This window comes from Rhincodon typus, chromosome 5, assembly GCF_021869965.1.
Source record: "Rhincodon typus isolate 14 chromosome 5, sRhiTyp1.1, whole genome shotgun sequence".
Lineage (NCBI taxonomy): Eukaryota > Metazoa > Chordata > Chondrichthyes > Orectolobiformes > Rhincodontidae > Rhincodon > Rhincodon typus.
In genome coordinates, this window is record NC_063336.1 from 40979811 (window position 1) to 40997276 (window position 17466).

Sequence of the window (17466 nt, forward strand, 5' to 3'; positions counted from 1 at the left end):
GTATTTGCCACATGACTGGTTACGCAACTCTTCCACATTACTCCCTATCTCAAAGAGCCATAATAATTCAATATGTGCGAGTCCTTCTCAGAATACTTGCTGTTTCATTGTATGAAGGGGTGTGCTCAGCTATTACTTGTATTGTCTGCAAGCACAGACTCTTCTCATAGTTAACAATCTGCTCTCTTTCTTATGTTCCTAATATAGCCACAGGAGGTGTGAGAGTCTTCTTGTGAAGGAGGCAAAGGGAGATGGAAGAGGTGCAGATACACCAGCAAGTCCAAGGACAGTAGCAACCTGGTACAGAAGTTGAAGGGCTTCCAGCACTTGAAGAGATTGCAGCTGTAGGTTACTCAGGATGTGTCAGAGACATGAGAGTGCCAGAGTCTCTTGTTATCAATACCACTTCCTCAAGATGGGTGAGGTGCAGTGTTGGCATAGGCTCGGAATGCCTTGGGTCACAATGACGGAATTGCGCCAGATGCTGCATCAAATTCTGCAATTTGAAGGACAGGGTGGTCATCTTATACTAATGGCCATCAATGTGACACATGTGTTGGTTTTCTATGCAATTGGCTCCTTTGATGGAACCAGACAACCACTTATGGTTCCCACTCAACCTGCCTCAGGAAGTGTTAACATTTCCAATGCTTCATAAGTCACCAGGTTCAACTCTGAATTGAGCCCATAGCCTCCAGTGCTGTAAATACAAAGTATGAGCTGCTGTTTTTAAAGGTCAGGTTTATGGAGCCCACAATGTGGAATGAAAATCAGGGTCTTGATTATTATATGTTTTGCTTCCTATCTTTTAATTTCTAGAATGAAAGAGCTTGAGGAGTTTAACATGAAACATTAAAAAAGGCATTTGTTTCAATATGTCAAAATCCACGTTGTAGGTTTCACGTTCCCAGTGTGTCTGACAAGTTTCACTCAGAAATTTCTATATCTCTATGCCTCATAATCAGCACTTTCTGGAGACCCATCTTACCCACTGGCTGGAGACTTGAAGTAAATTTCATTGAGGCCCTCAGCATTATCTTAAGCAGTGGAAATTACCACTTTTTGCATTTTTTTGTTGTTTGCCACTGGGTTGTGGCAACCAGCCTTTGGCGACCTTTGTCACATTAGTTAAGCAGCGGCTCAATATTTTGTGAAAAACTGTCTCTGACATTTCTTTTCAGCTGGACTCATAAAGTGCTCCATGAAACTTGAAAACAAAGAAGATGTGTTGTCCAGTTTGTCAGGCAGAATTCCATAGCCTGGCACAAGTGGCCTTGATAACCTTAAACAACACAGATTCAATTTCATTAATCAGGAAGAATGTTTCTTTATCAACATCTAGTGAATGCATGATACCAATTGTCTTGTCCTGCATGTTGTTTGTTTTTATCATAAAACAATCCACCTTAGCAGTTCTAATGATTCAAAACCATGTTTCAGGATATTTTGCTGGTTATCAGGGATATCCCCTACAGTAATTGTTAATGATTCCAGTAAGGCATCCATAGGCAGAGGGGTAGAGCAAATATAATGAGGCCCATGGGATTATGAGAAGTATCATAGAGCAGACCATCTGAAGTCTTGCTGAAGATGCTGACAAATTTGGCACCCTGCAGTTCAGCCCAGCAAGCATGTCCGCGTTTCTCGTAGTTCCTTGCATGCTGCATAATAGGGTGAAGGTGAAGACGGCATTGACCTATTGCCTAAGCAGGAGACAAGATTGCATAGTTGGGAGACAGTGGAGCAACTGATCCATCAGCACACTGCCAGAAAATATCTTATTGCTGTTGCTTTCAATAAAGCAAAAGTTGTACAAAGAAATAAAAATCCTTCTCTCATTGCTGGTCACCTTCCCACTACCTCATTAAGCCTTCCATTGCCAAAGGCATCAGTACCTTCCCTGAGCGATAGGAATCTCACATCCTCATGTTTCATCTACTTAGTCCAGTAGGTTTCAATCCAGTAGAGAAACTGTATTTAATCAAGCCAATGTCACTTTATAGTACAATGTTTTCCTAAATTATAAAAAATTCTCACAATAACTATACTAATATTAAAACTTATGACCATGTGTACAATATATGTATAAATTCTTACATGTCATGCCCATAGCTGCCTTTCTCTACATTATATTTCCTGAGTGGCAGGAGATTGAGAAACGAGTGACTGGAATATGTCTGCTGTTGCCTTTGAGGGTTAAGACCATTGTCTCATTTGCTGTTATTGACCCCGTGAATTATGTTTCTCTTTGTCCTTTTATTTTGCTAAGTAAAATAATATCGAAAGAAAGATATTATGGAAAGAGAGTAACTTTCAATATAATTCCCTGTGCTTAGAGATGTTATGGTTTTTATGAGAACTAATCAAAAAGTCCTAATGAAATATTCGAAGCTCTACGTGAGTATCATGTTCAGAGCAACCTGTTGAATTGCAGGTAGTTGCTGGTCTAAAAAACACTAATATCCTTAGTGTATCATCCTGATACTTGGTTGTTTCGGAAGTCTCTTGGCATGTAACAGTGTTCAGAGTTTTAAGATCATGTTGACAAACATTTTGAATTGATTTATAGATGTGTTTAATTGATTTCTTAAATTTATCCTTCAGCCTAATCTTGGGAAATTTCCTCTCCACCAATGCATGTTTAATATATATGTGCTCTTTTACAAGAATGGAACCTTAACATATGACTTCTCAACTGTCCCTTTAATGGAAATATGTATGAGTCAATGATTAGTTAGTCATGTTAATGTTCCAGTCAAAGCTGAAACATGTGATGTTCTCCCTTATCCTACCTTCATCATTGATTTCTGCTCTTTTCCCAACATCCCTGTAAGACAAAGATTCTTTGTGTCTTTTATGACACAGATCCATCATGTATTCAATTTCCACAAAATAGGAGTGATAGGGCCATTTTAACTTTTATTGGGCATGATAATTATACAGCAGTTTAATGGTCAATTGATTGATGTGCCACCTAATGTATACCAAATCTCTTGAACACACTGCCCAACGTAAAGTGCAACAAAAAAGAAAAGTTTCTGTTTTAGATGCATACATTAGAAGAAAAAATTCAGCAAATTATTCATTATTGCCTGTTTTTAATTTTTAAGTAAATTAGAAATTGCTCCAGATAATTCTCCTTCATTTTCAAAATTTAAAAAGTAAGTTTCTTTCCTTTCACAGGACATAAGTATCACTGGTCAGGCCAGCATCAGTTGCCTGACAATAATTGCTCTTGAGAAAATGGGGAGGCTGTGGTGCAGTGATAATGTCACTAGACTAGTAATCCAGAATTCCAAACTAATATTACTGAGTTATGCCTGGCATATAGGAAGTTGATCATGGTTGTTTGAGGTCAGTTATCTTAGCTCCAGGACATCTCTGCAGGAGATCCTCAGGGTAGTATTTTAGGTCCAAAGATCTTCATCTGCTTCATCAATGACCCTCCTTCCATAATAAGGTCACGTGTGGATGTTCACTGACGATTGTACAATGTTCAGCACCATTTGCGACACTTCAGACACTGAGGCAGTCCATGTTCAAAATCCAGGCTAGGGCTGATAAGTAGCAAGTAACATTCCTGTCACACAAAGCCAGGCAATGACCATCTCCAATAAGAGACAATCAAACCACTGCCTTTTGGCATTTCGTCATGCTACCATCACTGAATACCCCACTATCAATATCCTTAGGGTTATCATTTCCTAGAAACTCAGCTGGACTCATCACACAGACACAGTAGCTGCAAAAGCTGCATGAGCAAGTCAGAATACTACGGTGAATGACATACCTCCTGACTCCCCAAAGCCTGTCCACAGGTACAAATCAGGAGTGTGATGGAATACTGACCACTTGCCTGGATGGGTGCAGATCTAACAACACTCAAGAAACTTGCATTCAGGACAAAGCTGCCCAGTTGATTGGCACCATATCCACAAGCATTCAGTCCCTCCACCACCGACGCTCAGTAGTAGCAGTGTGTACAATCTACAAGGTGCACCAAAGATCCTTAGACAGCACATTCCACAACCACTTCCATCTAGAAGGGCAAGGGCAGCAAAAACATGAGAACCTCGCTGCCTTCAAGTTCCCCTCCAAGACACTGACAATCCGGACTTGGAAATATATCACTGTTCCTTCACTATCACTGGGTCAAAAACCTACAATTCCCTCCTTATGGGCATTGTGGGTCATCCCACAGCAAATATTGCTCACCACCACCTTCTCAATGCCAACAAGGGACAGGTTATAAATGCTAGCCAGCCAGCCAGAGCCACTTCCCACAAGTGAATTAAAAAAATAGGTTTGAACCTCACCATGACGGATGGCAACTATGTAAGCACTGTTGATAGTTGTAAAAATTTACCTGGTTCACCAGTGCCATTAAGGGAATATATACTGTCCTTACCTAGTCTGACTTACATGTGGCCCCAGATGTGGCAATGTAGTTCCCAAGAGGAGCTTGAACAGTTCAGCAACTTTTACTAACACCTTTCACCCCAACCTCAAGTTTACCTGGACCATCTCTGATACCTCTCTCTCCTTCCTGGACCTCTCTGTCTGCATCTGTGGTGACCGACTCAAAACCGATATTTATTTCAAGCCCGCCGACTCCCACAGCTGCCTAGACTTCACCTCCTCTCACCCATCTTCCTGCAAGAATGCGATCCCCTACTTCCAATTCCTCTGCCTTCACCGTGTCTGCTCCCAAGATGGGGCGTTACACTCCCGAACATCCCGGATGTCCTCTTATTTCAAGGACTGCAACTTCCCCCCTTCAGTGGTCGAAAATGCTCTCGACTGCATCTCTTGCATTTCCTGCACCTCTGCCCTCACACCCCCTCCCCGCAACAAAAACAAAGACAGAATCCCCCTCGTCCTCACGTATTGCCCCACTAACCTCCGGATTCAAAATATCATTCTCCGCCACTTCCGCCACTGCAATCTGACCCCACTACCAAGGATGTATTTCCCTCCCCACCCCTATTTGCCTTCCGTAGGGACCACTCTCTCCGTGACTCCCTCGTCCGCTCCACACTCCCCACTAGTCCCACCACCCCCCGGCACCTTTTCCTGCAACCGCAGGAAGTGCTACACCTGCCTCTACACCTCCCCTCTCACTCCATCCAAACAACCAAAACAACCTTTCACATCAGACAGATGTTCACCTACACATCCACTAATGTAGTCTACTGCATCCGCTGCTCCCGATGTGGCCTCCTCTACATCGGTGAGATCAAGCAAACGCTCGCAGACCGCTTTGTAGAGCACCTGCGTTCTTTTCGCGACAAACGACAACGCCTTCTAGTCACAAACCATTTCAACTCCCCCCCCAACTCCCTGGGCAACATGTCCATCCTGGGCTCCTCCAGTGTTACAATAACGCCACCCAGAAACTGGAGGAGCAGCACCTCATGTTCAGCCTTGGGAGCCTACTACCCAGTGGTGTCAATGTGGACTTTACAGTTTCAAAATCTCCCCACCCCTGGCCTCATCCCATGACCAACCTTCCCTCTCATCCCCGCCTCCTTCACCTGACACAACCTGTCCATCGTCCCTCCCACTTATCCACTCCTCCCACCTCACTAACCGTTCCCCACCGCTGTCTACCTGCACTCACCTATCACCATCCCCACCTACCTTCTCCAGCCCCACCCCTCCTGTCTCTATATATTTCAGAGCTCCCTTCCCCCTCCCCCATTTTTGAAGAAGGGTCCTGACCCGAAACGTCAACTTTCCTGCTCCTCTGATGCTGCCTGGCCTGCTGTGTTCCTCCAGCTCCACACTGTTGTCTCTGACTACAGCATCGGCAGTTCTTACTATCTCTAAGAAAATGGATTTGAAGGTTTTCAGATCAGCCAAGATCTCATTGAATGATTGAGCAGATTCGTATGGGCTGAATGGCCTACTTCTTCTGTTTATAGTCTTATGGTCATCAGCAAAGAGAACACTACGGACTATGTCATTATTTTTCATACTGAATTCTCTTAAATCAAGTCACTGCCATGCATTGGAGAGCATGGCAATGAAAAACTGGCAAAGGGTTGGCATAGCATACAGCCATATTGAACCAAATTAATGACAAATAATAGATCGGGAGACTCAGCATCATCCGGGACTTACATGAGCAAGCCACCATAGAACTTTTGCATCATTGAGATGAAATATCTTCCAAAGGAGCAATTATTCAAAAATCGAGGGAAACAGAATAGAGGAAACCACAGACAACTGACTCATCATCTTGTACTAGGAAGATGTTTGAAGCTATTATCAAAAGTGTTATGGCAGAGCACTCAGAAAGATCCAACATAATCAAATAGTGTTTTCTCTTTATGAAAGGAAAATCATGTTCAACAAATCCGTTGGACTTCTTCAAGGAGGTAACACATACTATGGCTACACACAAACATGAATAGAAATAGGCCATTCAGCCCTTCAAGTCTGCTCTGCCATCAGTAAGACTGTGGCTGATCTGTTTGTTTTTGTTTTAAATTCTGCATTCCCATTTACCCTGGAAAACCTTTTATTCCCTCGCCCAACAAGAATCCATTTACCTTTGCCTTAAAAATATTCAATGATCTGACCTCCATCACCTTCTGAGGCAAAGTCTCTCAACCCTCTGAGAGAAAAAAACAACTTTTCCTCATCTGTGTCTTGAAAAGATGACCCCTAATGTCAAAACAATAGCCCCAGGTTCTGGTGGGTTGTCTTATGCAGAAAGGTTGGACGGCTAGGCTTGCATCTGCTGAAGTTTAGGAGTGTCAGTGGTGACTTAAATGAAACATATGAGATCTTGAACATTCCTGACAGGATGAATGTGGTAATGATGCTTCCTCTCATGGAGAATCTAGAATTTGGTGTCATTCATTCCCAGTAAGTTCTTGCCCTTTTAAGCCAAAAAGGAGGACAATTTTTTTCCTCACAATGGGTCGTAAATCATTGGAACTGTCTTCTTCAAAAGGTGGTAGAACCAAAGTTTTTGAATATTTTTAAAGAAGAGATAGATTCTTGATAAGAATAGTGGAGGTAAAAGGTTATCAGGGATAGGCAGGAGTATGGAATAATCAATTCAAGCATGATCTTATTGAATGATGGAGTGTTTCTTGAGGGTCTGAGTGGCCTGCTCCTAATTGATATGTTCATATTTTCCAAAGACCTGAGGGCTCACTCTGTTGAAATCCTTTGTTAGGTCAATAGACATTGTGTAAAAGTCTATATTCTGTTTTTGGAATTTTTCTTTTGACTAACTGCAAACACCATGATCTGAATATTGGTACTCCAGTTGGGAGCACAGAATTGGAAAGAGGTTGAAAAGCCTTGGTTCCAGAAATCCGAATCGGGAGAAAGTGTACCTAAATTTATTGAGGGGAGAGGCTGGGTGCCAGCAGCAGTTAGGACAACTCACCCAACTCCGAAGGCAGAGAAGAAGCAGCCACAAAAGCTGCTGGGTGTGGGCTCGGATTGAGGGCAAGGCTGATCTTAGAGGGCTTGCAAGATAAAGATTATTCCAAACCAGAGCACACAAGCCCTGATCCTGAACACATTTTAGGCCCCCATCCACAAACTCTCCATTCCCCATCTATGCAAAAATATGTCTTCCACCCAGGTACCATGATCCAGTATGTTTTCTGTGATAATCTATCCCACTGTAGTTAACCTCTTCCCAAGCCCCCAGTGGCTCCTCAAACCATGCATGCTAATCTATCTACCTTACCTGCTTCTTTATCCTCCTTTATAGCTCCTATGTCTGGCATTACATCCTTCATGCCAACTCACTCAGTAACCAACACAGGCAGACCTCAGGACACATGCTGAAATGAAGCAAAATAATGGCTAAGTATCTTTTGATGATGACCATTTAAAACAAAACACTCTAATTGGCTGTATTTCATTCTACGTAACCCCTTATAAGAGCAACATTTTCTTCCATCACTTGATCAGTTACAAAAATAAACATTTCCTTCAACTAGTTAATACCATACAAAAACAAGCACTTGTATTCTTATAAAAGACTTTACAAACAGTTGGAGCAGTCAGACTGAAAACTGACAAATTATATAAATAGGGTGTGATAGGTGTGAAATCAGATATTCAATATACTCCTACAACAAAAATTTTCAGGCCAATATCAACAGACAAAGTAAAATAGCTTATTGTTTATATACTGAAACTGTTTTATTCATTTAATGGACGGAAGATTGTAATGCCTTATTAACTTAACAGTTCCTTTGGGAGTTGAGTACTTTGACAGCTTGACAATTGTAATAAGTGTATCCATTTTGTTTCCACATTCACGTCTAGTTTAACAAAAAGTATTTGACTTCTTTCAAAGGTGCCTTGGACTTATCCAAAATGGTATCCACCTCTATAAACTACCTCTGGTCTATTTAGCTTTTCTCCCAGAAAGTGTAAAGTCTTGATCTGGTATCTGATTCATAAAAAAAAGGATCTCTTTGAATGTAGCTGCACTTTAACTCGTTCAGCTACCTGCCTGAACCATGGATGCATATTGTACATCTCATGCCTACATACCTGCGTGCCAAATTCAGGGACAGGGCTTCTGAATTTGGGGTTAGGTATCATTTTGGCTAAGCTGAAGACCTTGACATCCTCATGAAAATACTAGCAGTGGGTTCAGTCAGTAGTTCCTCAAACTTTTCTGAAACCGCATTGACTCTCTGGTACAAGAACCTGATCAGGCTGTTATATGAAACAATCTAAAAGGATTCTGTCCAAGATTATGGCAGTGATAGAAGATAATGAAATTTCTAAAGAATGACGCAAAACACTGCTTGTATAAGTGGACAATGATGGCAGCTTCTTTTCACAGACTAAAAGAATTCAGTTATAGCTTCTTGACCAGGCATTGATTTTCAGCCTCAGCCAGGGTAGTAGCAGCTTTTGGAGCATTGCCACTGAACAACAGTTTTCATTCATTGCTTCTTCTAGCATGTCATCAACAGAACAGTTTGATGGCTTCAGTGTTGAGTGCTTTTTCATTGATGGATGAAGACTGATTGTGGATGTGGTTAAAATGCTGTGCCCATTTTTCTAGAATTTGGCTTTAAATGTCATCAGTTTTGACCCCTCAGCACTGTGGTTTGTTGATGAGATCATAAATGGATAGCAGCAAGTTAAGGACAGCATATTCATATATCGTGAAACTGGTATTTAAATGGAATAGGTTTGCTGTCATGATATTACCGTGAATCAAAACAAACTAGATACTTTTCTTGTACCTATGTACTTTTATTCAATCTCATGAGACTGATAGAATGAAAGAATCAACAGCATTACATGTCACATAAAAACATTCATTTTCAGTTATTCTTTCAAAAAAAGTCTTATATAGTGAGAAGTAAATTCATGCAGTAAAACTTGGAGTTATAAATGGCTGCAATCCAGATTAGATTATGTTTTTTCTCTACTAGAGACATTTGCAGTTTCCTGGTAAAAGGGAAATGAGAAAAGGCATGTGTTGCATTATATTCAGCCTTTGCACTCTGTCCAGGCCCCTCAGTGTGTTAGCCTAGTCTTTCCCAAGGTATACATTTGGAAAGGCAAAGACTGATTAGGGATAGTCAACGTGACTTTGTACGTTAGAAGTAATGTCTCACTAACTTGATAGAGTTTTTTGAAGAGGTGATAAAGAATGTTGATGAAGGCAGAGCGATAGACTTTGTCTGTAAGGACTTCAGCAAAGTGTTAGACAAAGTTCAGCATTCTAGACTGGTTGGCAAGATTAGATCCCATGGGCAAAAAAAAAACAAAGTTGCTGTAAAAGCTCAGCAGGTCTGGCAGCATTTGTGAAGGAAAAAACAGAGTTAACGTTTCAGGTCCGGTGACCCTTCCTCAGAATGGACCCGAAACATTAACTCTGTTTTTCCTTCACAGATGCTGCCAGACCAGCTGAGCTTTTCCAGTAACTTTATTATTGCTCCTGATTTACAGCATCTACAGTTTTTCACTTTTTATTTAGATCACATGGGATCTAGGAGGAACGAGCCAATTGGACATGAAATTGGCTTGAAGGCAGGAGACAGAAGGTGGCGGTGAGGGATGTTTCTCAGACTGGAACCAACGGTGTGTAACAAGGATTGGTCCTGGGTCCACTGCTTTTTGTCATTTATAAAAATGATTTGGATGTGAATATAGGACGTATGGTTAGTAAGTTTGTAGATATAAACAAAATTGTTGGTGTAGTGTACAGTGAAGAAGATTATCTCAGAGTAAAACAGGACATTGGCCAAAGCTGAGGAATGGTAGGTGGAGATAACAAGCTGCAGAGCTGGATGAACACAGCAGGCCAAGCAGCATCATAGGAGCAGAAAGGCTGACGTTTCAGGCCTAGACCCTTCATCAGAAATGGGGGAGGGGAAGGGGGTTCTAAAATAAATAGGGAGAGAGGGGGAGGCGGATAGAAGATGGATAGAGGAGAGGATAAGTGGAGAGGAAACAGACAGGTCAAAGAGGCAGGGATGGAGCCAGTAAAGGTGAGTGTAGGTGGGGAGTTAGGGAGGAGATAGGTCAGTCCAGGGAGGACGGACAGGTCAAGGGGGCGGGATGAGGTTAGTAGGTAGGAGATGGGGGTGCAGCTTGAGGTGGGAGGATGGGATAGGTGGGAGGAAGAACAGGTTAGGGAGGTGGGGACGAGCTGGACTGGTTTTGGGATGCGGTAGGGGGAGGGGAGGTTTTGAAGCTTGTGAAATCCACATTGATACCATTGGGCTGCAGGGTTCCCAAGCGGAATATGAGTTGCTGTTCCTGCAACCTTCGGGTGACATCGTTGTGGCAATGCAGGAGGCCCAGGATGGGCATGTCGTCTGAGGAATGGGAGGGGGAGTTGAAATGGTTCGCGACTGGGAGGTGCAGTTGTTTATTGCGAACCGAGCGCAGGTGTTCTGCAAAGTGGTCCCCGAGCCTTCGCTCGGTTTCCCCGATGTAGAGGAGGCCACAACGGGTACAGCGGATGCAGTATACCACATTGGCAGATGTGCAGGTGAACATCTGCTTGATGTGGAAAGTCTTCTTGGGGCCTGGGATGAGGGTGAGGGAGGAGGTATGGGGGCAGGTGTAGCACTTCCTACGGTTGCAGGGAAATGTGCCGGGTGTGGTGGGGCTGGAGGGGAGTGTGGAGCGGACAAGGGAGTCACGGAGAGAATGATCCCTCCGGAAAGCAGATAAGGGTGGGGAGGGAAAGATGTCTTTGGTTGTGGGGTCAGATTGCAGATGGTGGAAGTGTCGGAGGATGATGCGTTGGATCCGGAGGTTGGTGGGGTGGTTGGTGAGGACGAGGGGGATTCTTTTTTGGTTCTTATTGCGGGAACGGGGTGTGAGGGATGAGTTGCGGGAAATGTGGGAGACACGGTTGAGGGCGTTCTCGACCACTGTGGAGGGGAAGTTGCGGTCCTTGAAAAACGAGGATAACTGAGATGTAGAGAAGTGGAATGCCTCATCCTGGGAGCAGATGCGGCAGAGGTGAAGGAATTGGGATAGGGGATGGCATTTTTGCAGGAAGGTGGGTGGGAGGAGGTGTATTCTAGGTAGCTGTGGGAGTCGGTGGGCTTGAAATGGATATCGGTTTCTAGGTGGTTGCCCGAGATGGAGACAGAGAGGTCCAGGAAGTAGAGGGAGGTATTAGAGATGGTCCAGGTAAACTTAAGGTTGGGGTGGAAGGTGTTGGTGAAGTGGATGAACTGTTCGAGCTCCTCGTGGGAGCACGAGGCGGCGCCGATACAGTCATCAATGGAACGGAGGAAGAGGTGGGGTTTAGGGCCAGTGTAGGTGCGGAAGAGGGATTGTTCTACGTAACCTACAAAGAGACAAGTGTAGCTTGGGCCCATGCGGGTACCCATGGCCACCCTTTTTGTCTGTAGGAGGTAGGTGGAGTTTAATTTAGATAAATGGGTGGTGTTGCATTTTGATAAGGCAAATCAGGACATAACTTATGTAGTAAATCGTTGGACTTGGGAAGTGTTGCTGAACAAAGTGACATAGGGGAGTAGGTGCACAGCTCCTTGCAAGTGGAGTCACAGGTAGACAGGGCAGTGAAGAAGGTGTTTGACACGCTTGCCTTCATTGGTCTTAACATTGAGCATAGGAGTTGGGACGTCATGTTGCAGCTATACAGGACATTGGTGAGGCCAATTTTGGAATACTGTGTATGATTCTGGTTACCGTTCCATAGGATGGATGTTGTTAAACTTGACAGGGTGAAGAAAAGGATGTTACCAGGACTGGAGGGTTTCAGCTATAGGGAAAGACTGAATAGGCTGGTGCTTTATTCTGTGGAATGTCACAGACTGAGGGGTGAAATATAGAGGTTTATAAAATCTTGAAGGGGAAGGATATGGGAAATAGCTAAGGTCTTTTTCCTATCATGGGGGAGTCTAAAACTAGAGGACATAGGTTTCAGCTGACAAGGGAAAGATTTAAAAAGGACATGAGGGGTAACTTTACACGCAGAGGGTGGTGCGTGACTGGAATGAGCTGCCAGAGGAAGTGGTGGAGGCGGTTACAATTACAACATTTACAAGGCGTCTGGATGGGTATGTGAATAGGAAGGGTTTAGAGGGATATGGGCCAGATGCTGGCAAATGGGACTAGATTGGATTGGGATGTCTCGTCGGCACAGGCAAGTTGGACCAAAGGGCCTGTTTCCGTGCTGAATGACTCTATGACTCTATAAGCCACTAATATATTTTCAATCACCTCTGCAAAACTTCAGAATAGGAACTCTTCTGCCATTTTTGGCCATTTGGCTTTTCTTTTCTTGTTCCTCAGCACAAGAACCTATCAGGGAGTTGGGCCTGCACAGGAACAAATCTATATTGTTGTGATGATCTTAAGCATTTCGGCAAGTTTAGGTGACTGCAGATGGTCCTTGCTTCAAATATATTTTTCTTGCCTGACTAGGGAGCAAGCATGGCAGCAGAGTGGGGAAGGTAGGAAAACAGCTCCCTGGGCTGTTTGGTGTAATCTTTTTCGTTAGTAGTGCTGGAGACATCAAACAGGCAATACACTGAGGTCATTCCTGACTGCTTGGAATTTAGTTTCAACAGCGAATTCAAACAGTACAATATTCTTTGAGACCTCTTCCACTACTTGCCTGATTTTTACTTTTAGTGTACTTGTAAATATTGTGAAATGTTTAAGTTAGAAAGTTTACAAATAGAAATACTGAATTTTCTAAGTTTTTATCAATTCACCAGTTCTAGGTCTCATGCATAATTCATAAAGTTTCTCTGACAGCTATGTGAGTAAGTGCATGTCTTAGGGGTATCACTGAATTCTATGTACACAAAACGACCTTGGTTTAAATCCCACTTGTATTCCAAATGCCTTAATCTCAGTCAGAGAAAGTAAATAAAATTGTGCACAGAATCCTTAACAGAGAGCTTGCATATAGTTGGAGAATGAAGGATTTGCCAGATATGTCCTTATAATGTATATTTTTGTTTGAGACAAAATGAATGCATTTGTTGAATCCTTCAGTCATCTGCAATAAATGTGATTTTTGGGGGTAGATGTGAAGCATAAAGGTTCAGAACCAGACTTACTAATTAATTAAACTAAAAAGCTGAAAGAATAACTGCTCTTATTCCTGTAAGGGTTTTAACCAATAAACATCACAACTTTTTGCCTGAGATTTTAGAAATGATCAGAGTGATAAATTCCATTCAAACACCTAAAAATGAAATAGCTACAAAAAATTTAGATGCCGGAAATTTGAAATAAAATTAGAAAGTGCAAGAAATACTCATCAGGTCTATGGATAAAGAAGCAGAGTTAATATTTTGTACTAATTACATCTGATACTAATATTGGACAAGTCAGAGTCCAGAGTGAAACCTGGCTTGATAAACCATAATCTATCTTTGCAGTTTGGTTACTCTAGTGGTCAGTCACTAAACATATTCACACAATGGTGTCAATGTACTTTTGATTAAAGAAATATAAATATTCAATCCTTTTCCCTAACAATATCCTTTACAAACAGGTTGATGGATGGATCCTCATTGATAGAAACATAGAAATTTGGAGCAGAATTAGGCCATTCAGCTATTGAGTCTGGTCCAATATTCAATAAGGTCACAGCTGATCTGATAACCCTCAATTTCATTTTCCTGCTTTGTAATCATGACCCTTGATTCCATTATTGCTTAAAAACCTGTCTGTCTCAGCAACTAATATATTTAATAATACAGCCTCAACAGCCCAGTGTAGTAAAGAATTCCATAGATTCACAACCCTCAGAGAAGAAATTCCTTCTCATCTCAATGTGTGATCCCTTTATCTGAACTTATGTCCTCTGGTCCTACATTGTCTCCTGAGGGGAACCAACCTCTCCACATCTACCCCTTCAAGTAGTCTAAAAATCTTGTGTGTTTCAATAAGATCATCTCTCATTCTTCTAAATTCTAATAATTACAGACCCAAACTATTTGACCTTTCCTCATAAGACAGTTATTCTCTACCAGGTATCAATCTAATGAACCTTCTCTGGCGAGCCTCCAAACCTAATATATTTTTCCTTAGATGTCTTAAATGATCTAGCTCATTCCTTGTCGCTGTGTCCCCTGGTTCTAGACTCCTCAACCAGGTTAAACATCCACTGCAACTCGTTTCTCTAGCTCTATTAGAATTTTATCCATTTCAATCAAATCCCCTCTCATCCTTTGTAACTGAAATGATGAGGGATATCCCCTGCATACGTGAGAGTGACTCATCCCCAGAGTGAGGGCTTTTTCCCTGGCTGTTATTGAATTCAGAGTGGAGCTTTGATATCCATTCCTGTCAGTGGTTAACTGCTGTTATCGAGGGCATTGTAGGGATACACAGATATTTTTGTAATGACTGCTTTGCCTAATTATTCTGATCTAGCAACAATTTGAATCCAACTATGCCAATCTCAATTATTATCATTCAGAATTCAGTGGTCAATATCTGTTAGAGTGCACAGATTGCTTCAGGGTGGGGAACAATGCTGTGTCTGCTTTGCGGCCCTGTTCTCTAGAAGTAAAAATTCGCATGAACATTTTGTGAATAATGCATGAAAATCCAACATATCTCAATCAGGAATAATGTCTCTGTCCCCATTTCCTTGTCAATCACACATCATGAGAAACATGGGATGTACCATGAACCATTTAATCTGAAACTATACAGGGCCTCAACAATTCATGATAACAATGAATGATTGCAAGGAAAAATCGTGAGTTTATTACCCATTCAAAGCCAATATTTCATTTCTTCCACAATGTTTATATGCAACCCAACATGAGGTGGAGAGAGCTTACTCGTCATCCCCCAATGCTTTGACTGACTTCAGTAAGGTGTTTGATAAGGTTCCCCATGGTAGGCTGATGGAGAAAGTGAAGTCGCATGGGGTCCAGGGTGTACTAACTAGTTGGATAGAGAACTGGATGGGCAACAGGAGACAGAGAGTTGTAGTTGAAGTGAGTTTCTCAAAATGGAGAACTGTGACCAGTGGTGTTCCACAGGGATCCATGTTGGGACCACTGTTGTTTGTGATATGCATAAATAATCTGGAGAGAGGTATAGATAGTCAGATTAGCAAGTTTGCAGATGACACCAAGATTGGAGAAGTAGCAGATAGTGAAGGGAACTGTCAGAGAATGCAGCAGAATATAGATAGATTGGAGAGTTGGGCGGAGAAATGGCAGATGGAGTTCAATCCAGGCAAATGTGAGGTGATGCATTTTGGAAGCTCCAATTCAAGAGCGAACTATACGGTAAATGGAAAAGCCCTGGGGAAAATTGATGCACAGAGGGATCTGGGTGTTCAGGTCCATCGTACCCTGAAGGTGGCAACGCAAGTTGAAAGAGTGGTCAAGAAGGCATACAGCATGCTTTCATTCATCGGACGGGGTTTTGAGTACAAGAGTTGGCAGGTTATGTTACAGTTGTATAGGACTTTGGTTTGACCACATTTGGAATACTATGTTCAGTTCTGGTTGCCACATTACCAAAAGGATGTGGATGCTTTGGAGAGGGTGCAGAGGAGGTTCACCAGGATGTTGCCTGGTATGGAGGGCACTAGCTATGAAGAGAGGTTGAGTAGATTAGGATTATTTACATTAGAAAGACGGAGGTTGTGGGGGGACCTGATTGAGGTCTACAAAACCATGAGAGGTATAGACAGGGTGGATATCAAGAAGCTTTTTCCCAGAGTGGGGACTCAGTTACTAAGGGTCACAATTTCAAGGTGAGAGGGGAAAAGTTTAAGGGAGATATGCGTGGAAAGTTCTTTACGCAGAGGGTGGTGGGTGCTTGGAACGCGTTGCCAGCGGAAGTGGTAGAGGCGGGCACGATAGCATCATTTAAGATGTATCTAGACAGATACATGAATGGGCAGGGAGCAGAGGGATACAGATCCTTGGAAAATAGGTGACAGGTTTAGATAGAGGATCTGGATTGGTGCAGGCTTGGAGGGCCGAAGGGTGTGCTCCTGTGCTGTAATTTTCTTTATTCTTTGTTCTTTGAATGTGGCAGATGCCCCCTAAAGGCATGGGGCCTTGAAGACTCCAGGATCCTGGCAGTCTCCGACAATGATGCAGTGGCATCCCCTTTGGCCTTCTCTGCTGGAACTTCTGGCATAATGGCAGAGAGAGTGAAGTGCTATCCCTGGGGTGTACTGAGATGAATACCCCTTCTGCTAATTTGTCTTCTATGCCGGCCACTGCAACTTGGAATTTTAATCATAATTGTATGGTGAGAGACTGAAAGAGAAAGCAGAAGGAGTATTCAGTTCAGGTTATGGCATTGGGGATGACACACTGATATCACAATCCCAGACTTAGATGTTACCATTTCCACGGAAGTTAGTAACTACCAAAATGCTCTCATTTCCTGTCAAACTGGCATGCCTGTGGGAAAATCATTCACATCCAGATGACTTCGAGGAAACAGCAAAGCTTCAGGATTTGGGAAGGTTCTAGGCCTCAATAATATGCCAGCTCAAGATCATGGTTAAAAAATAAACAACTGAGGTGATAAGGAAATGCATGAAAGTGGAATTGCTGTAAGGACAGCATATCCGCTCATGTTTCCAGTGAAGACTGGAAAAAGACAGTGGGCACTGTTGTATAATTCATTATCTTGAAAGAGAAATTCCAATAAAAGAAAGGAATGATAATCCTTTCAAGGTCCAAATTCATTCAGCAGTCCAAAGTGAAATTCAGAAAGAAAGTGGAAGTCACAAAACAAACTTAAAATTTGCAAGAAAACTGAATAGACTGGTAAAATAAGTCAAGGTCTTTGATTAACATTAATCCATTATTATCACATCTCCAATCATGAAGTCGATTTAATAAATCAAAGTTCAGGACTGACAGTCAGAAATGTTGGGAATGACACACTGATATCATGCCAATAGAAATGTTGGGAATGACACACTGATATCATGCCAATAGAAATGTTGGGAATGACACACTGATATCATGC